The 19,283-nt window shown below is 47.8% G+C and overlaps 13 non-coding genes across 13 annotated transcripts; all 13 read left to right on the top strand.

The window, feature by feature from the left end:
* Window positions 1-1,270: 1,270 nt before the first annotated feature.
* LOC142692261 (U2 spliceosomal RNA) lies at window positions 1,271-1,461 on the top strand. The gene has a single exon (XR_012860721.1). It is a non-coding gene; the product is annotated as a U2 spliceosomal RNA (small nuclear RNA).
* Window positions 1,462-2,761: 1,300 nt separating this feature from the next.
* On the top strand, window positions 2,762-2,952 carry LOC142692260 (U2 spliceosomal RNA). Its single transcript, XR_012860720.1, has one exon. It is a non-coding gene; the product is annotated as a U2 spliceosomal RNA (small nuclear RNA).
* Window positions 2,953-4,253: 1,301 nt separating this feature from the next.
* On the top strand, window positions 4,254-4,444 carry LOC142692099 (U2 spliceosomal RNA). Its single transcript, XR_012860588.1, has one exon. It is a non-coding gene; the product is annotated as a U2 spliceosomal RNA (small nuclear RNA).
* Window positions 4,445-5,721: 1,277 nt separating this feature from the next.
* Window positions 5,722-5,912, top strand: LOC142692259 (U2 spliceosomal RNA). The gene has a single exon (XR_012860719.1). It is a non-coding gene; the product is annotated as a U2 spliceosomal RNA (small nuclear RNA).
* Window positions 5,913-7,191: 1,279 nt separating this feature from the next.
* Window positions 7,192-7,382, top strand: LOC142692258 (U2 spliceosomal RNA). Its single transcript, XR_012860718.1, has one exon. It is a non-coding gene; the product is annotated as a U2 spliceosomal RNA (small nuclear RNA).
* Window positions 7,383-8,655: 1,273 nt separating this feature from the next.
* LOC142692256 (U2 spliceosomal RNA) lies at window positions 8,656-8,846 on the top strand. Its single transcript, XR_012860717.1, has one exon. It is a non-coding gene; the product is annotated as a U2 spliceosomal RNA (small nuclear RNA).
* A 1,288-nt stretch (window positions 8,847-10,134) lies between these two features.
* LOC142692255 (U2 spliceosomal RNA) lies at window positions 10,135-10,325 on the top strand. Its single transcript, XR_012860716.1, has one exon. It is a non-coding gene; the product is annotated as a U2 spliceosomal RNA (small nuclear RNA).
* A 1,276-nt stretch (window positions 10,326-11,601) lies between these two features.
* On the top strand, window positions 11,602-11,792 carry LOC142692122 (U2 spliceosomal RNA). Its single transcript, XR_012860609.1, has one exon. It is a non-coding gene; the product is annotated as a U2 spliceosomal RNA (small nuclear RNA).
* A 1,280-nt stretch (window positions 11,793-13,072) lies between these two features.
* On the top strand, window positions 13,073-13,263 carry LOC142692253 (U2 spliceosomal RNA). Its single transcript, XR_012860714.1, has one exon. It is a non-coding gene; the product is annotated as a U2 spliceosomal RNA (small nuclear RNA).
* A 1,288-nt stretch (window positions 13,264-14,551) lies between these two features.
* Window positions 14,552-14,742, top strand: LOC142692088 (U2 spliceosomal RNA). Its single transcript, XR_012860578.1, has one exon. It is a non-coding gene; the product is annotated as a U2 spliceosomal RNA (small nuclear RNA).
* Window positions 14,743-16,026: 1,284 nt separating this feature from the next.
* On the top strand, window positions 16,027-16,217 carry LOC142692252 (U2 spliceosomal RNA). Its single transcript, XR_012860713.1, has one exon. It is a non-coding gene; the product is annotated as a U2 spliceosomal RNA (small nuclear RNA).
* Window positions 16,218-17,498: 1,281 nt separating this feature from the next.
* Window positions 17,499-17,689, top strand: LOC142692251 (U2 spliceosomal RNA). The gene has a single exon (XR_012860712.1). It is a non-coding gene; the product is annotated as a U2 spliceosomal RNA (small nuclear RNA).
* A 1,272-nt stretch (window positions 17,690-18,961) lies between these two features.
* On the top strand, window positions 18,962-19,152 carry LOC142692250 (U2 spliceosomal RNA). The gene has a single exon (XR_012860711.1). It is a non-coding gene; the product is annotated as a U2 spliceosomal RNA (small nuclear RNA).
* Window positions 19,153-19,283: the final 131 nt, after the last annotated feature.

Here is a 19,283-nt window from a genome sequence, read left to right as displayed (position 1 = left end):
GATTCCAAAAGTGTTTTTTGTCTTTGCTATTGTTTCTGTCTTTCTGAAGGGATCTCCCCTTTTAATCCCATTATTTCAACACCTGTTGGACAATGCATGAGTGATAATGAGCTCATTGATTAAATGCAATTAATGAATAGATTGCCACCTCTTGTTGTGTGTCGTCTGTGTTTCTGTGTTTCCGGCATTTCACATTGGAACACCTCATTCACCTTCCTTGTCTTCTCTCCGCCCTCCCTTTTAGGTAAGTTAAAGAGCTGCACCTGAGCCAGCCACTGATTGATTGATTGATTGATTGATTGATTGATTGATTGATTGATTGATTGATTGATGCAGCACAACAGTCAAATAGTGGAGTGGAGTAGGGGAACAGCAAACAGCCAATAAAGCAGCCCGCCCGCTCGCCTGCCCGCCACAATGGACCTACCTGTGTACACTAGATGGATGTGATGGAATGTACTGTCGTCCCTACATTTCAAGAAGAAGTAAGAATTGCAGTTGCAACAAAGCCTTGCTTGCCTACAAAGAGAGCAGCAATTTGGATTTGTTACTATGTTACCTAGAAGAATAACAAACTGTGCAAGGATGGAGGTTGTAGGAGCAAGGAGAAGTTGTCTGTAAAGTTGGTGGATGCCTATTTTCCATTTTGCAGTCCCTTGTCTCCCTCTTGTGGCCTCCTGGAGGCAACTAGCTGTGCAAAAAAAAGACAGCCTGGCGGCCGGCTGTTGCAGTGTTGCCCTCTCAGGCAACACTGAGTGACTGACTGAGCCTCACCGTCTTATATAAAGTTCAGACGGAACTTTGCACGTGTCATAGTGGAGCCCTCAGGATTCCAGAGCCAGCTTTCTGACATCATAATGGGGCCTCAGAGATAAAAGCCTGGGCCCAGGCAGTGTTGGTCAGTGCTGCTCAGCAGGCAGCACTGGACTGGACTGGATTACAGCTGATACAAGGTGTGAAGGAACAAGGGGTGGCTGTGGGCATGCACTTGCTGCCGCTGCCAGTGTTTATCTGCATGGCAGCAGGGCATTTGGGCGTTGCCAGGAAGGCGTTTTTATGTAGATTCCTCCTCTTTCAGCACTGCATTGTGGTGCAAGCAAAAGAAGCAAATCCTGTCTGGCTTCCTCTCCGGCCTTTATTCACCTCCCGTGTAGCTGTGAGTGTGTGAGCCTGCAGGGCCCCATGGAATTGCCTAGAAGTAGGCTGAATCGCTGCAAGGGCTGAACAGCAGTATCGGGCAGGCTCGGGCAACGCGCGGCCCGTTCGGGTTATCGCTTCTCGGCCTTTTGGCTAAGATCAAGTGTAGTATCTGTTCTTATCAGTTTAATATCTGATACGTCCCCTATCTGGGGACCATATATTAAATGGATTTTTAGAACAGGGAGATGGAAATAGAGCTTGCTCTGTCCACTCCACGCATTGACCTGGTATTGCAGTATTTCCAGGACCGGTGCACCCTTTCCTTATGTGTTGACTAAAAGCAGATTCCAAAAGTGTTTTTTGTCTTTGCTATTGTTTCTGTCTTTCTGAAGGGATCTCCCCTTTTAATCCCATTATTTCAACACCTGTTGGACAATGCATGAGTGATAATGAGCTCATTGATTAAATGCAATTAATGAATAGATTGCCACCTCTTGTTGTGTGTCGTCTGTGTTTCTGTGTTTCCGGCATTTCACATTGGAACACCTCATTCACCTTCCTTGTCTTCTCTCCGCCCTCCCTTTTAGGTAAGTTAAAGAGCTGCACCTGAGCCAGCCACTGATTGATTGATTGATTGATTGATTGATTGATTGATTGATTGATTGATTGATTGATTGATTGATGCAGCACAACAGTCAAATAGTGGAGTGGAGTAGGGGAACAGCAAACAGCCAATAAAGCAGCCCGCCCGCTCGCCTGCCCGCCACAATGGACCTACCTGTGTACACTAGATGGATGTGATGGAATGTACTGTCGTCCCTACATTTCAAGAAGAAGTAAGAATTGCAGTTGCAACAAAGCCTTGCTTGCCTACAAAGAGAGCAGCAATTTGGATTTGTTACTATGTTACCTAGAAGAATAACAAACTGTGCAAGGATGGAGGTTGTAGGAGCAAGGAGAAGTTGTCTGTAAAGTTGGTGGATGCCTATTTTCCATTTTGCAGTCCCTTGTCTCCCTCTTGTGGCCTCCTGGAGGCAACTAGCTGTGCAAAAAAAAGACAGCCTGGCGGCCGGCTGTTGCAGTGTTGCCCTCTCAGGCAACACTGAGTGACTGACTGAGCCTCACCGTCTTATATAAAGTTCAGACGGAACTTTGCACGTGTCATAGTGGAGCCCTCAGGATTCCAGAGCCAGCTTTCTGACATCATAATGGGGCCTCAGAGATAAAAGCCTGGGCCCAGGCAGTGTTGGTCAGTGCTGCTCAGCAGGCAGCACTGGACTGGACTGGATTACAGCTGATACAAGGTGTGAAGGAACAAGGGGTGGCTGTGGGCATGCACTTGCTGCCGCTGCCAGTGTTTATCTGCATGGCAGCAGGGCATTTGGGCGTTGCCAGGAAGGCGTTTTTATGTAGATTCCTCCTCTTTCAGCACTGCATTGTGGTGCAAGCAAAAGAAGCAAATCCTGTCTGGCTTCCTCTCCGGCCTTTATTCACCTCCCGTGTAGCTGTGAGTGTGTGAGCCTGCAGGGCCCCATGGAATTGCCTAGAAGTAGGCTGAATCGCTGCAAGGGCTGAACAGCAGTATCGGGCAGGCTCGGGCAACGCGCGGCCCGTTCGGGTTATCGCTTCTCGGCCTTTTGGCTAAGATCAAGTGTAGTATCTGTTCTTATCAGTTTAATATCTGATACGTCCCCTATCTGGGGACCATATATTAAATGGATTTTTAGAACAGGGAGATGGAAATAGAGCTTGCTCTGTCCACTCCACGCATTGACCTGGTATTGCAGTATTTCCAGGACCGGTGCACCCTTTCCTTATGTGTTGACTAAAAGCAGATTCCAAAAGTGTTTTTTGTCTTTGCTATTGTTTCTGTCTTTCTGAAGGGATCTCCCCTTTTAATCCCATTATTTCAACACCTGTTGGACAATGCATGAGTGATAATGAGCTCATTGATTAAATGCAATTAATGAATAGATTGCCACCTCTTGTTGTGTGTCGTCTGTGTTTCTGTGTTTCCGGCATTTCACATTGGAACACCTCATTCACCTTCCTTGTCTTCTCTCCGCCCTCCCTTTTAGGTAAGTTAAAAGAGCTGCACCTGAGCCAGCCAATGATTGATTGATTGATTGATTGATTGATTGATTGATTGATTGATTGATTGATTGATTGATTGATGCAGCACAACAGTCAAATAGTGGAGTGGAGTAGGGGAACAGCAAACAGCCAATAAAGCAGCCCGCCCGCTCGCCTGCCCGCCACAATGGACCTACCTGTGTACACTAGATGGATGTGATGGAATGTACTGTCGTCCCTACATTTCAAGAAGAAGTAAGAATTGCAGTTGCAACAAAGCCTTGCTTGCCTACAAAGAGAGCAGCAATTTGGATTTGTTACTATGTTACCTAGAAGAATAACAAACTGTGCAAGGATGGAGGTTGTAGGAGCAAGGAGAAGTTGTCTGTAAAGTTGGTGGATGCCTATTTTCCATTTTGCAGTCCCTTGTCTCCCTCTTGTGGCCTCCTGGAGGCAACTAGCTGTGCAAAAAAAAGACAGCCTGGCGGCCGGCTGTTGCAGTGTTGCCCTCTCAGGCAACACTGAGTGACTGACTGAGCCTCACCGTCTTATATAAAGTTCAGACGGAACTTTGCACGTGTCATAGTGGAGCCCTCAGGATTCCAGAGCCAGCTTTCTGACATCATAATGGGGCCTCAGAGATAAAAGCCTGGGCCCAGGCAGTGTTGGTCAGTGCTGCTCAGCAGGCAGCACTGGACTGGACTGGATTACAGCTGATACAAGGTGTGAAGGAACAAGGGGTGGCTGTGGGCATGCACTTGCTGCCGCTGCCAGTGTTTATCTGCATGGCAGCAGGGCATTTGGGCGTTGCCAGGAAGGCGTTTTTATGTAGATTCCTCCTCTTTCAGCACTGCATTGTGGTGCAAGCAAAAGAAGCAAATCCTGTCTGGCTTCCTCTCCGGCCTTTATTCACCTCCCGTGTAGCTGTGAGTGTGTGAGCCTGCAGGGCCCCATGGAATTGCCTAGAAGTAGGCTGAATCGCTGCAAGGGCTGAACAGCAGTATCGGGCAGGCTCGGGCAACGCGCGGCCCGTTCGGGTTATCGCTTCTCGGCCTTTTGGCTAAGATCAAGTGTAGTATCTGTTCTTATCAGTTTAATATCTGATACGTCCCCTATCTGGGGACCATATATTAAATGGATTTTTAGAACAGGGAGATGGAAATAGAGCTTGCTCTGTCCACTCCACGCATTGACCTGGTATTGCAGTAGTTCCAGGACCGGTGCACCCTTTCCTTATGTGTTGACTAAAAGCAGATTCCAAAAGTGTTTTTTGTCTTTGCTATTGTTTCTGTCTTTCTGAAGGGATCTCCCCTTTTAATCCCATTATTTCAACACCTGTTGGACAATGCATGAGTGATAATGAGCTCATTGATTAAATGCAATTAATGAATAGATTGCCACCTCTTGTTGTGTGTCGTCTGTGTTTCTGTGTTTCCGGCATTTCACATTGGAACACCTCATTCACCTTCCTTGTCTTCTCTCCGCCCTCCCTTTTAGGTAAGTTAAAGAGCTGCACCTGAGCCAGCCACTGATTGATTGATTGATTGATTGATTGATTGATTGATTGATGCAGCACAACAGTCAAATAGTGGAGTGGAGTAGGGGAACAGCAAACAGCCAATAAAGCAGCCCGCCCGCTCGCCTGCCCGCCACAATGGACCTACCTGTGTACACTAGATGGATGTGATGGAATGTACTGTCGTCCCTACATTTCAAGAAGAAGTAAGAATTGCAGTTGCAACAAAGCCTTGCTTGCCTACAAAGAGAGCAGCAATTTGGATTTGTTACTATGTTACCTAGAAGAATAACAAACTGTGCAAGGATGGAGGTTGTAGGAGCAAGGAGAAGTTGTCTGTAAAGTTGGTGGATGCCTATTTTCCATTTTGCAGTCCCTTGTCTCCCTCTTGTGGCCTCCTGGAGGCAACTAGCTGTGCAAAAAAAAGACAGCCTGGCGGCCGGCTGTTGCAGTGTTGCCCTCTCAGGCAACACTGAGTGACTGACTGAGCCTCACCGTCTTATATAAAGTTCAGACGGAACTTTGCACGTGTCATAGTGGAGCCCTCAGGATTCCAGAGCCAGCTTTCTGACATCATAATGGGGCCTCAAGAGATAAAAGCCTGGGCCCAGGCAGTGTTGGTCAGTGCTGCTCAGCAGGCAGCACTGGACTGGACTGGATTACAGCTGATACAAGGTGTGAAGGAACAAGGGGTGGCTGTGGGCATGCACTTGCTGCCGCTGCCAGTGTTTATCTGCATGGCAGCAGGGCATTTGGGCGTTGCCAGGAAGGCGTTTTTATGTAGATTCCTCCTCTTTCAGCACTGCATTGTGGTGCAAGCAAAAGAAGCAAATCCTGTCTGGCTTCCTCTCCGGCCTTTATTCACCTCCCGTGTAGCTGTGAGTGTGTGAGCCTGCAGGGCCCCATGGAATTGCCTAGAAGTAGGCTGAATCGCTGCAAGGGCTGAACAGCAGTATCGGGCAGGCTCGGGCAACGCGCGGCCCGTTCGGGTTATCGCTTCTCGGCCTTTTGGCTAAGATCAAGTGTAGTATCTGTTCTTATCAGTTTAATATCTGATACGTCCCCTATCTGGGGACCATATATTAAATGGATTTTTAGAACAGGGAGATGGAAATAGAGCTTGCTCTGTCCACTCCACGCATTGACCTGGTATTGCAGTATTTCCAGGACCGGTGCACCCTTTCCTTATGTGTTGACTAAAAGCAGATTCCAAAAGTGTTTTTTGTCTTTGCTATTGTTTCTGTCTTTCTGAAGGGATCTCCCCTTTTAATCCCATTATTTCAACACCTGTTGGACAATGCATGAGTGATAATGAGCTCATTGATTAAATGCAATTAATGAATAGATTGCCACCTCTTGTTGTGTGTCGTCTGTGTTTCTGTGTTTCCGGCATTTCACATTGGAACCCTCATTCACCTTCCTTGTCTTCTCTCCGCCCTCCCTTTTAGGTAAGTTAAAGAGCTGCACCTGAGCCAGCCACTGATTGATTGATTGATTGATTGATTGATTGATTGATTGATTGATGCAGCACAACAGTCAAATAGTGGAGTGGAGTAGGGGAACAGCAAACAGCCAATAAAGCAGCCCGCCCGCTCGCCTGCCCGCCACAATGGACCTACCTGTGTACACTAGATGGATGTGATGGAATGTACTGTCGTCCCTACATTTCAAGAAGAAGTAAGAATTGCAGTTGCAACAAAGCCTTGCTTGCCTACAAAGAGAGCAGCAATTTGGATTTGTTACTATGTTACCTAGAAGAATAACAAACTGTGCAAGGATGGAGGTTGTAGGAGCAAGGAGAAGTTGTCTGTAAAGTTGGTGGATGCCTATTTTCCATTTTGCAGTCCCTTGTCTCCCTCTTGTGGCCTCCTGGAGGCAACTAGCTGTGCAAAAAAAAGACAGCCTGGCGGCCGGCTGTTGCAGTGTTGCCCTCTCAGGCAACACTGAGTGACTGACTGAGCCTCACCGTCTTATATAAAGTTCAGACGGAACTTTGCACGTGTCATAGTGGAGCCCTCAGGATTCCAGAGCCAGCTTTCTGACATCATAATGGGGCCTCAGAGATAAAAGCCTGGGCCCAGGCAGTGTTGGTCAGTGCTGCTCAGCAGGCAGCACTGGACTGGACTGGATTACAGCTGATACAAGGTGTGAAGGAACAAGGGGTGGCTGTGGGCATGCACTTGCTGCCGCTGCCAGTGTTTATCTGCATGGCAGCAGGGCATTTGGGCGTTGCCAGGAAGGCGTTTTTATGTAGATTCCTCCTCTTTCAGCACTGCATTGTGGTGCAAGCAAAAGAAGCAAATCCTGTCTGGCTTCCTCTCCGGCCTTTATTCACCTCCCGTGTAGCTGTGAGTGTGTGAGCCTGCAGGGCCCCATGGAATTGCCTAGAAGTAGGCTGAATCGCTGCAAGGGCTGAACAGCAGTATCGGGCAGGCTCGGGCAACGCGCGGCCCGTTCGGGTTATCGCTTCTCGGCCTTTTGGCTAAGATCAAGTGTAGTATCTGTTCTTATCAGTTTAATATCTGATACGTCCCCTATCTGGGGACCATATATTAAATGGATTTTTAGAACAGGGAGATGGAAATAGAGCTTGCTCTGTCCACTCCACGCATTGACCTGGTATTGCAGTATTTCCAGGACCGGTGCACCCTTTCCTTATGTGTTGACTAAAAGCAGATTCCAAAAGTGTTTTTTGTCTTTGCTATTGTTTCTGTCTTTCTGAAGGGATCTCCCCTTTTAATCCCATTATTTCAACACCTGTTGGACAATGCATGAGTGATAATGAGCTCATTGATTAAATGCAATTAATGAATAGATTGCCACCTCTTGTTGTGTGTCGTCTGTGTTTCTGTGTTTCCGGCATTTCACATTGGAACACCTCATTCACCTTCCTTGTCTTCTCTCCGCCCTCCCTTTTAGGTAAGTTAAAGAGCTGCACCTGAGCCAGCCACTGATTGATTGATTGATTGATTGATTGATTGATTGATGCAGCACAACAGTCAAATAGTGGAGTGGAGTAGGGGAACAGCAAACAGCCAATAAAGCAGCCCGCCCGCTCGCCTGCCCGCCACTATGGACCTACCTGTGTACACTAGATGGATGTGATGGAATGTACTGTTGTCCCTACAATTTCAAGAAGAAGTAAGAATTGCAGTTGCAACAAAGCCTTGCTTGCCTACAAAGAGAGCAGCAATTTGGATTTGTTACTATGTTACCTAGAAGAATAACAAACTGTGCAAGGATGGAGGTTGTAGGAGCAAGGAGAAGTTGTCTGTAAAGTTGGTGGATGCCTATTTTCCATTTTGCAGTCCCTTGTCTCCCTCTTGTGGCCTCCTGGAGGCAACTAGCTGTGCAAAAAAAAGACAGCCTGGCGGCCGGCTGTTGCAGTGTTGCCCTCTCAGGCAACACTGAGTGACTGACTGAGCCTCACCGTCTTATATAAAGTTCAGACGGAACTTTGCACGTGTCATAGTGGAGCCCTCAGGATTCCAGAGCCAGCTTTCTGACATCATAATGGGGCCTCAGAGATAAAAGCCTGGGCCCAGGCAGTGTTGGTCAGTGCTGCTCAGCAGGCAGCACTGGACTGGACTGGATTACAGCTGATACAAGGTGTGAAGGAACAAGGGGTGGCTGTGGGCATGCACTTGCTGCCGCTGCCAGTGTTTATCTGCATGGCAGCAGGGCATTTGGGCGTTGCCAGGAAGGCGTTTTTATGTAGATTCCTCCTCTTTCAGCACTGCATTGTGGTGCAAGCAAAAGAAGCAAATCCTGTCTGGCTTCCTCTCCGGCCTTTATTCACCTCCCGTGTAGCTGTGAGTGTGTGAGCCTGCAGGGCCCCATGGAATTGCCTAGAAGTAGGCTGAATCGCTGCAAGGGCTGAACAGCAGTATCGGGCAGGCTCGGGCAACGCGCGGCCCGTTCGGGTTATCGCTTCTCGGCCTTTTGGCTAAGATCAAGTGTAGTATCTGTTCTTATCAGTTTAATATCTGATACGTCCCCTATCTGGGGACCATATATTAAATGGATTTTTAGAACAGGGAGATGGAAATAGAGCTTGCTCTGTCCACTCCACGCATTGACCTGGTATTGCAGTATTTCCAGGACCGGTGCACCCTTTCCTTATGTGTTGACTAAAAGCAGATTCCAAAAGTGTTTTTTGTCTTTGCTATTGTTTCTGTCTTTCTGAAGGGATCTCCCCTTTTAATCCCATTATTTCAACACCTGTTGGACAATGCATGAGTGATAATGAGCTCATTGATTAAATGCAATTAATGAATAGATTGCCACCTCTTGTTGTGTGTCGTCTGTGTTTCTGTGTTTCCGGCATTTCACATTGGAACACCTCATTCACCTTCCTTGTCTTCTCTCCGCCCTCCCTTTTAGGTAAGTTAAAGAGCTGCACCTGAGCCAGCCACTGATTGATTGATTGATTGATTGATTGATTGATTGATTGATTGATTGATTGATGCAGCACAACAGTCAAATAGTGGAGTGGAGTAGGGGAACAGCAAACAGCCAATAAAGCAGCCCGCCCGCTCGCCTGCCCGCCACAATGGACCTACCTGTGTACACTAGATGGATGTGATGGAATGTACTGTCGTCCCTACATTTCAAGAAGAAGTAAGAATTGCAGTTGCAACAAAGCCTTGCTTGCCTACAAAGAGAGCAGCAATTTGGATTTGTTACTATGTTACCTAGAAGAATAACAAACTGTGCAAGGATGGAGGTTGTAGGAGCAAGGAGAAGTTGTCTGTAAAGTTGGTGGATGCCTATTTTCCATTTTGCAGTCCCTTGTCTCCCTCTTGTGGCCTCCTGGAGGCAACTAGCTGTGCAAAAAAAAGACAGCCTGGCGGCCGGCTGTTGCAGTGTTGCCCTCTCAGGCAACACTGAGTGACTGACTGAGCCTCACCGTCTTATATAAAGTTCAGACGGAACTTTGCACGTGTCATAGTGGAGCCCTCAGGATTCCAGAGCCAGCTTTCTGACATCATAATGGGGCCTCAGAGATAAAAGCCTGGGCCCAGGCAGTGTTGGTCAGTGCTGCTCAGCAGGCAGCACTGGACTGGACTGGATTACAGCTGATACAAGGTGTGAAGGAACAAGGGGTGGCTGTGGGCATGCACTTGCTGCCGCTGCCAGTGTTTATCTGCATGGCAGCAGGGCATTTGGGCGTTGCCAGGAAGGCGTTTTTATGTAGATTCCTCCTCTTTCAGCACTGCATTGTGGTGCAAGCAAAAGAAGCAAATCCTGTCTGGCTTCCTCTCCGGCCTTTATTCACCTCCCGTGTAGCTGTGAGTGTGTGAGCCTGCAGGGCCCCATGGAATTGCCTAGAAGTAGGCTGAATCGCTGCAAGGGCTGAACAGCAGTATCGGGCAGGCTCGGGCAACGCGCGGCCCGTTCGGGTTATCGCTTCTCGGCCTTTTGGCTAAGATCAAGTGTAGTATCTGTTCTTATCAGTTTAATATCTGATACGTCCCCTATCTGGGGACCATATATTAAATGGATTTTTAGAACAGGGAGATGGAAATAGAGCTTGCTCTGTCCACTCCACGCATTGACCTGGTATTGCAGTATTTCCAGGACCGGTGCACCCTTTCCTTATGTGTTGACTAAAAGCAGATTCCAAAAGTGTTTTTTGTCTTTGCTATTGTTTCTGTCTTTCTGAAGGGATCTCCCCTTTTAATCCCATTATTTCAACACCTGTTGGACAATGCATGAGTGATAATGAGCTCATTGATTAAATGCAATTAATGAATAGATTGCCACCTCTTGTTGTGTGTCGTCTGTGTTTCTGTGTTTCCGGCATTTCACATTGGAACACCTCATTCACCTTCCTTGTCTTCTCTCCGCCCTCCCTTTTAGGTAAGTTAAAGAGCTGCACCTGAGCCAGCCACTGATTGATTGATTGATTGATTGATTGATTGATTGATTGATGCAGCACAACAGTCAAATAGTGGAGTGGAGTAGGGGAACAGCAAACAGCCAATAAAGCAGCCCGCCCGCTCGCCTGCCCGCCACAATGGACCTACCTGTGTACACTAGATGGATGTGATGGAATGTACTGTCGTCCCTACATTTCAAGAAGAAGTAAGAATTGCAGTTGCAACAAAGCCTTGCTTGCCTACAAAGAGAGCAGCAATTTGGATTTGTTACTATGTTACCTAGAAGAATAACAAACTGTGCAAGGATGGAGGTTGTAGGAGCAAGGAGAAGTTGTCTGTAAAGTTGGTGGATGCCTATTTTCCATTTTGCAGTCCCTTGTCTCCCTCTTGTGGCCTTCTGGAGGCAACTAGCTGTGCAAAAAAAAGACAGCCTGGCGGCCGGCTGTTGCAGTGTTGCCCTCTCAGGCAACACTGAGTGACTGACTGAGCCTCACCGTCTTATATAAAGTTCAGACGGAACTTTGCACGTGTCATAGTGGAGCCCTCAGGATTCCAGAGCCAGCTTTCTGACATCATAATGGGGCCTCAGAGATAAAAGCCTGGGCCCAGGCAGTGTTGGTCAGTGCTGCTCAGCAGGCAGCACTGGACTGGACTGGATTACAGCTGATACAAGGTGTGAAGGAACAAGGGGTGGCTGTGGGCATGCACTTGCTGCCGCTGCCAGTGTTTATCTGCATGGCAGCAGGGCATTTGGGCGTTGCCAGGAAGGCGTTTTTATGTAGATTCCTCCTCTTTCAGCACTGCATTGTGGTGCAAGCAAAAGAAGCAAATCCTGTCTGGCTTCCTCTCCGGCCTTTATTCACCTCCCGTGTAGCTGTGAGTGTGTGAGCCTGCAGGGCCCCATGGAATTTCCTAGAAGTAGGCTGAATCGCTGCAAGGGCTGAACAGCAGTATCGGGCAGGCTCGGGCAACGCGCGGCCCGTTCGGGTTATCGCTTCTCGGCCTTTTGGCTAAGATCAAATGTAGTATCTGTTCTTATCAGTTTAATATCTGATACGTCCCCTATCTGGGGACCATATATTAAATGGATTTTTAGAACAGGGAGATGGAAATAGAGCTTGCTCTGTCCACTCCACGCATTGACCTGGTATTGCAGTATTTCCAGGACCGGTGCACCCTTTCCTTATGTGTTGACTAAAAGCAGATTCCAAAAGTGTTTTTTGTCTTTGCTATTGTTTCTGTCTTTCTGAAGGGATCTCCCCTTTTAATCCCATTATTTCAACACCTGTTGGACAATGCATGAGTGATAATGAGCTCATTGATTAAATGCAATTAATGAATAGATTGCCACCTCTTGTTGTGTGTCGTTTGTGTTTCTGTGTTTCCGGCATTTCACATTGGAACACCTCATTCACCTTCCTTGTCTTCTCTCCGCCCTCCCTTTTAGGTAAGTTAAAGAGCTGCACCTGAGCCAGCCACTGATTGATTGATTGATTGATTGATTGATTGATTGATTGATTGATGCAGCACAACAGTCAAATAGTGGAGTGGAGTAGGGGAACAGCAAACAGCCAATAAAGCAGCCCGCCCGCTCGCCTGCCCGCCACAATGGACCTACCTGTGTACACTAGATGGATGTGATGGAATGTACTGTCGTCCCTACATTTCAAGAAGAAGTAAGAATTGCAGTTGCAACAAAGCCTTGCTTGCCTACAAAGAGAGCAGCAATTTGGATTTGTTACTATGTTACCTAGAAGAATAACAAACTGTGCAAGGATGGAGGTTGTAGGAGCAAGGAGAAGTTGTCTGTAAAGTTGGTGGATGCCTATTTTCCATTTTGCAGTCCCTTGTCTCCCTCTTGTGGCCTCCTGGAGGCAACTAGCTGTGCAAAAAAAAGACAGCCTGGCGGCCGGCTGTTGCAGTGTTGCCCTCTCAGGCAACACTGAGTGACTGACTGAGCCTCACCGTCTTATATAAAGTTCAGACGGAACTTTGCACGTGTCATAGTGGAGCCCTCAGGATTCCAGAGCCAGCTTTCTGACATCATAATGGGGCCTCAGAGATAAAAGCCTGGGCCCAGGCAGTGTTGATCAGTGCTGCTCAGCAGGCAGCACTGGACTGGACTGGATTACAGCTGATACAAGGTGTGAAGGAACAAGGGGTGGCTGTGGGCATGCACTTGCTGCCGCTGCCAGTGTTTATCTGCATGGCAGCAGGGCATTTGGGCGTTGCCAGGAAGGCGTTTTTATGTAGATTCCTCCTCTTTCAGCACTGCATTGTGGTGCAAGCAAAAGAAGCAAATCCTGTCTGGCTTCCTCTCCGGCCTTTATTCACCTCCCGTGTAGCTGTGAGTGTGTGAGCCTGCAGGGCCCCATGGAATTGCCTAGAAGTAGGCTGAATCGCTGCAAGGGCTGAACAGCAGTATCGGGCAGGCTCGGGCAACGCGCGGCCCGTTCGGGTTATCGCTTCTCGGCCTTTTGGCTAAGATCAAGTGTAGTATCTGTTCTTATCAGTTTAATATCTGATACGTCCCCTATCTGGGGACCATATATTAAATGGATTTTTAGAACAGGGAGATGGAAATAGAGCTTGCTCTGTCCACTCCACGCATTGACCTGGTATTGCAGTATTTCCAGGACCGGTGCACCCTTTCCTTATGTGTTGACTAAAAGCAGATTCCAAAAGTGTTTTTTGTCTTTGCTATTGTTTCTGTCTTTCTGAAGGGATCTCCCCTTTTAATCCCATTATTTCAACACCTGTTGGACAATGCATGAGTGATAATGAGCTCATTGATTAAATGCAATTAATGAATAGATTGCCACCTCTTGTTGTGTGTCGTCTGTGTTTCTGTGTTTCCGGCATTTCACATTGGAACACCTCATTCACCTTCCTTGTCTTCTCTCCGCCCTCCCTTTTAGGTAAGTTAAAGAGCTGCACCTGAGCCAGCCACTGATTGATTGATTGATTGATTGATTGATTGATTGATTGATTGATTGATTGATGCAGCACAACAGTCAAATAGTGGAGTGGAGTAGGGGAACAGCAAACAGCCAATAAAGCAGCCCGCCCGCTCGCCTGCCCGCCACAATGGACCTACCTGTGTACACTAGATGGATGTGATGGAATGTACTGTCGTCCCTACATTTCAAGAAGAAGTAAGAATTGCAGTTGCAACAAAGCCTTGCTTGCCTACAAAGAGAGCAGCAATTTGGATTTGTTACTATGTTACCTAGAAGAATAACAAACTGTGCAAGGATGGAGGTTGTAGGAGCAAGGAGAAGTTGTCTGTAAAGTTGGTGGATGCCTATTTTCCATTTTGCAGTCCCTTGTCTCCCTCTTGTGGCCTCCTGGAGGCAACTAGCTGTGCAAAAAAAAGACAGCCTGGCGGCCGGCTGTTGCAGTGTTGCCCTCTCAGGCAACACTGAGTGACTGACTGAGCCTCACCGTCTTATATAAAGTTCAGACGGAACTTTGCACGTGTCATAGTGGAGCCCTCAGGATTCCAGAGCCAGCTTTCTGACATCATAATGGGGCCTCAGAGATAAAAGCCTGGGCCCAGGCAGTGTTGGTCAGTGCTGCTCAGCAGGCAGCACTGGACTGGACTGGATTACAGCTGATACAAGGTGTGAAGGAACAAGGGGTGGCTGTGGGCATGCACTTGCTGCCGCTGCCAGTGTTTATCTGCATGGCAGCAGGGCATTTGGGCGTTGCCAGGAAGGCGTTTTTATGTAGATTCCTCCTCTTTCAGCACTGCATTGTGGTGCAAGCAAAAGAAGCAAATCCTGTCTGGCTTCCTCTCCGGCCTTTATTCACCTCCCGTGTAGCTGTGAGTGTGTGAGCCTGCAAGGCCCCATGGAATTGCCTAGAAGTAGGCTGAATCGCTGCAAGGGCTGAACAGCAGTATCGGGCAGCCTCGGGCAACGCGCGGCCCGTTCGGGTTATCGCTTCTCGGCCTTTTGGCTAAGATCAAGTGTAGTATCTGTTCTTATCAGTTTAATATCTGATACGTCCCCTATCTGGGGACCATATATTAAATGGATTTTTAGAACAGGGAGATGGAAATAGAGCTTGCTCTGTCCACTCCACGCATTGACCTGGTATTGCAGTATTTCCAGGACCGGTGCACCATTTCCTTATGTGTTGACTAAAAGCAGATTCCAAAAGTGTTTTTTGTCTTTGCTATTGTTTCTGTCTTTCTGAAGGGATCTCCCCTTTTAATCCCATTATTTCAACACCTGTTGGACAATGCATGAGTGATAATGAGCTCATTGATTAAATGCAATTAATGAATAGATTGCCACCTCTTGTTGTGTGTCGTCTGTGTTTCTGTGTTTCCGGCATTTCACATTGGAACACCTCATTCACCTTCCTTGTCTTCTCTCCGCCCTCCCTTTTAGGTAAGTTAAAGAGCTGCACCTGAGCCAGCCACTGATTGATTGATTGATTGATTGATTGATTGATTGATTGATTGATTGATGCAGCACAACAGTCAAATAGTGGAGTGGAGTAGGGGAACAGCAAACAGCCAATAAAGCAGCCCGCCCGCTCGCCTGCCCGCCACAATGGACCTACCTGTGTACACTAGATGGATGTGATGGAATGTACTGTCGTCCCTACATTTCAAGAAGAAGTAAGAATTGCAGTTGCAACAAAGCCTTGCTTGCCTACAAAGAGAGCAGCAATTTGGATTTGTTACTATGTTACCTAGAAGAATAACAAACTGTGCAAGGATGGAGGTTGTAGGAGCAAGGAGAAGTTGTCTGTAAAGTTGGTGGATGCCTATTTTCCATTTTGCAGTCCCTTGTCTCCCTCTTGTGGCCTCCTGGAGGCAACTAGCTGTGCAAAAAAAAGACAGCCTGGCGGCCGGCTGTTGCAGTGTTGCCCTCTCAGGCAACACTGAGTGACTGACTGAGCCTCACCGTCTTATATAAAGTTCAGACGGAACTTTGCACGTGTCATAGTGGAGCCCTCAGGATTCCAGAGCCAGCTTTCTGACATCATAATGGGGCCTCAGAGATAAAAGCCTGGGCCCAGGCAGTGTTGGTCAGTGCTGCTCAGCAGGCAGCACTGGACTGGACTGGATTACAGCTGATACAAGGTGTGAAGGAACAAGGGGTGGCTGTGGGCATGCACTTGCTGCCGCTGCCAGTGTTTATCTGCATGGCAGCAGGGCATTTGGGCGTTGCCAGGAAGGCGTTTTTATGTAGATTCCTCCTCTTTCAGCACTGCATTGTGGTGCAAGCAAAAGAAGCAAATCCTGTCTGGCTTCCTCTCCGGCCTTTATTCACCTCCCGTGTAGCTGTGAGTGTGTGAGCCTGCAGGGCCCCATGGAATTGCCTAGAAGTAGGCTGAATCGCTGCAAGGGCTGAACAGCAGTATCGGGCAGGCTCGGGCAACGCGCGGCCCGTTCGGGTTATCGCTTCTCGGCCTTTTGGCTAAGATCAAGTGTAGTATCTGTTCTTATCAGTTTAATATCTGATACGTCCCCTATCTGGGGACCATATATTAAATGGATTTTTAGAACAGGGAGATGGAAATAGAGCTTGCTCTGTCCACTCCACGCATTGACCTGGTATTGCAGTATTTCCAGGACCGGTGCACCCTTTCCTTATGTGTTGACTAAAAGCAGATTCCAAAAGTGTTTTTTGTCTTTGCTATTGTTTCTGTCTTTCTGAAGGGATCTCCCCTTTTAATCCCATTATTTCAACACCTGTTGGACAATGCATGAGTGATAATGAGCTCATTGATTAAATGCAATTAATGAATAGATTGCCACCTCTTGTTGTGTGTCGTCTGTGTTTCTGTGTTTCCGGCATTTCACATTGGAACACCTCATTCACCTTCCTTGTCTTCTCTCCGCCCTCCCTTTTAGGTAAGTTAAAGAGCTGCACCTGAGCCAGCCACTGATTGATTGATTGATTGATTGATTGATTGATTGATTGATTGATTGCAGCACAACAGTCAAATAGTGGAGTGGAGTAGGGGAACAGCAAACAGCCAATAAAGCAGCCCGCCCGCTCGCCTGCCCGCCACAATGGACCTACCTGTGTACACTAGATGGATGTGATGGAATGTACTGTCGTCCCTACATTTCAAGAAGAAGTAAGAATTGCAGTTGCAACAAAGCCTTGCTTGCCTACAAAGAGAGCAGCAATTTGGATTTGTTACTATGTTACCTAGAAGAATAACAAACTGTGCAAGGATGGAGGTTGTAGGAGCAAGGAGAAGTTGTCTGTAAAGTTGGTGGATGCCTATTTTCCATTTTGCAGTCCCTTGTCTCCCTCTTGTGGCCTCCTGGAGGCAACTAGCTGTGCAAAAAAAAGACAGCCTGGCGGCCGGCTGTTGCAGTGTTGCCCTCTCAGGCAACACTGAGTGACTGACTGAGCCTCACCGTCTTATATAAAGTTCAGACGGAACTTTGCACGTGTCATAGTGGAGCCCTCAGGATTCCAGAGCCAGCTTTCTGACATCATAATGGGGCCTCAGAGATAAAAGCCTGGGCCCAGGCAGTGTTGGTCAGTGCTGCTCAGCAGGCAGCACTGGACTGGACTGGATTACAGCTGATACAAGGTGTGAAGGAACAAGGGGTGGCTGTGGGCATGCACTTGCTGCCGCTGCCAGTGTTTATCTGCATGGCAGCAGGGCATTTGGGCGTTGCCAGGAAGGCGTTTTTATGTAGATTCCTCCTCTTTCAGCACTGCATTGTGGTGCAAGCAAAAGAAGCAAATCCTGTCTGGCTTCCTCTCCGGCCTTTATTCACCTCCCGTGTAGCTGTGAGTGTGTGAGCCTGCAGGGCCCCATGGAATTGCCTAGAAGTAGGCTGAATCGCTGCAAGGGCTGAACAGCAGTATCGGGCAGGCTCGGGCAACGCGCGGCCCGTTCGGGTTATCGCTTCTCGGCCTTTTGGCTAAGATCAAGTGTAGTATCTGTTCTTATCAGTTTAATATCTGATACGTCCCCTATCTGGGGACCATATATTAAATGGATTTTTAGAACAGGGAGATGGAAATAGAGCTTGCTCTGTCCACTCCACGCATTGACCTGGTATTGCAGTATTTCCAGGACCGGTGCACCCTTTCCTTATGTGTTGACTAAAAGCAGATTCCAAAAGTGTTTTTTGTCTTTGCTATTGTTTCTGTCTTTCTGAAGGGATCTCCCCTTTTAATCCCATTATTTCAACACCTGTTGGACAATGCATGAGTGATAATGAGCTCATTGATTAAATGCAATTAATGAATAGATTGCCACCTCTTGTTGTGTGTCGTCTGTGTTTCTGTGTTTCCGGCATTTCACATTGGAACACCTCATTCACCTTCCTTGTCTTCTCTCCGCCCTCCCTTTTAGGTAAGTTAAAGAGCTGCACCTGAGCCAGCCACTGATTGATTGATTGATTGATTGATTGATTGATTGATGCAGCACAACAGTCAAATAGTGGAGTGGAGTAGGGGAACAGCAAACAGCCAATAAAGCAGCCCGCCCGCTCGCCTGCCCGCCACAATGGACCTACCTGTGTACACTAGATGGATGTGATGGAATGTACTGTCGTCCCTACATTTCAAGAAGAAGTAAGAATTGCAGTTGCAACAAAGCCTTGCTTGCCTACAAAGAGAGCAGCAATTTGGATTTGTTACTATGTTACCTAGAAGAATAACAAACTGTGCAAGGATGGAGGTTGTAGGAGCAAGGAGAAGTTGTCTGTAAAGTTGGTGGATGCCTATTTTCCATTTTGCAGTCCCTTGTCTCCCTCTTGTGGCCTCCTGGAGGCAACTAGCTGTGCAAAAAAAAGACAGCCTGGCGGCCGGCTGTTGCAGTGTTGCCCTCTCAGGCAACACTGAGTGACTGACTGAGCCTCACCGTCTTATATAAAGTTCAGACGGAACTTTGCACGTGTCATAGTGGAGCCCTCAGGATTCCAGAGCCAGCTTTCTGACATCATAATGGGGCCTCAGAGATAAAAGCCTGGGCCCAGGCAGTGTTGGTCAGTGCTGCTCAGCAGGCAGCACTGGACTGGACTGGATTACAGCTGATACAAGGTGTGAAGGAACAAGGGGTGGCTGTGGGCATGCACTTGCTGCCGCTGCCAGTGTTTATCTGCATGGCAGCAGGGCATTTGGGCGTTGCCAGGAAGGCGTTTTTATGTAGATTCCTCCTCTTTGAGCACTGCATTGTGGTGCAAGCAAAAGAAGCAAATCCTGTCTGGCTTCCTCTCCGGCCTTTATTCACCTCCCGTGTAGCTGTGAGTGTGTGAGCCTGCAGGGCCCCATGGAATTGCCTAGAAGTAGGCTGAATCGCTGCAAGGGCTGAACAGCAGTATCGGGCAGGCTCGGGCAACGCGCGGCCCGTTCGGGTTATCGCTTCTCGGCCTTTTGGCTAAGATCAAGTGTAGTATCTGTTCTTATCAGTTTAATATCTGATACGTCCCCTATCTGGGGACCATATATTAAATGGATTTTTAGAACAGGGAGATGGAAATAGAGCTTGCTCTGTCCACTCCACGCATTGACCTGGTATTGCAGTATTTCCAGGACCGGTGCACCCTTTCCTTATGTGTTGACTAAAAGCAGATTCCAAAAGTGTTTTTTGTCTTTGCTATTGTTTCTGTCTTTCTGAAGGGATCTCCCCTTTTAATCCCATTATTTCAACACCTGTTGGACAATGCATGAGTGATAATG

This window comes from Rhinoderma darwinii (genome assembly GCF_050947455.1).
Source record: "Rhinoderma darwinii isolate aRhiDar2 chromosome 5 unlocalized genomic scaffold, aRhiDar2.hap1 SUPER_5_unloc_39, whole genome shotgun sequence".
NCBI lineage: Eukaryota > Metazoa > Chordata > Amphibia > Anura > Rhinodermatidae > Rhinoderma > Rhinoderma darwinii.
Note: the sequence above shows the minus strand (reverse complement) of the source record. Positions and strands in the feature narration are given on the sequence as shown.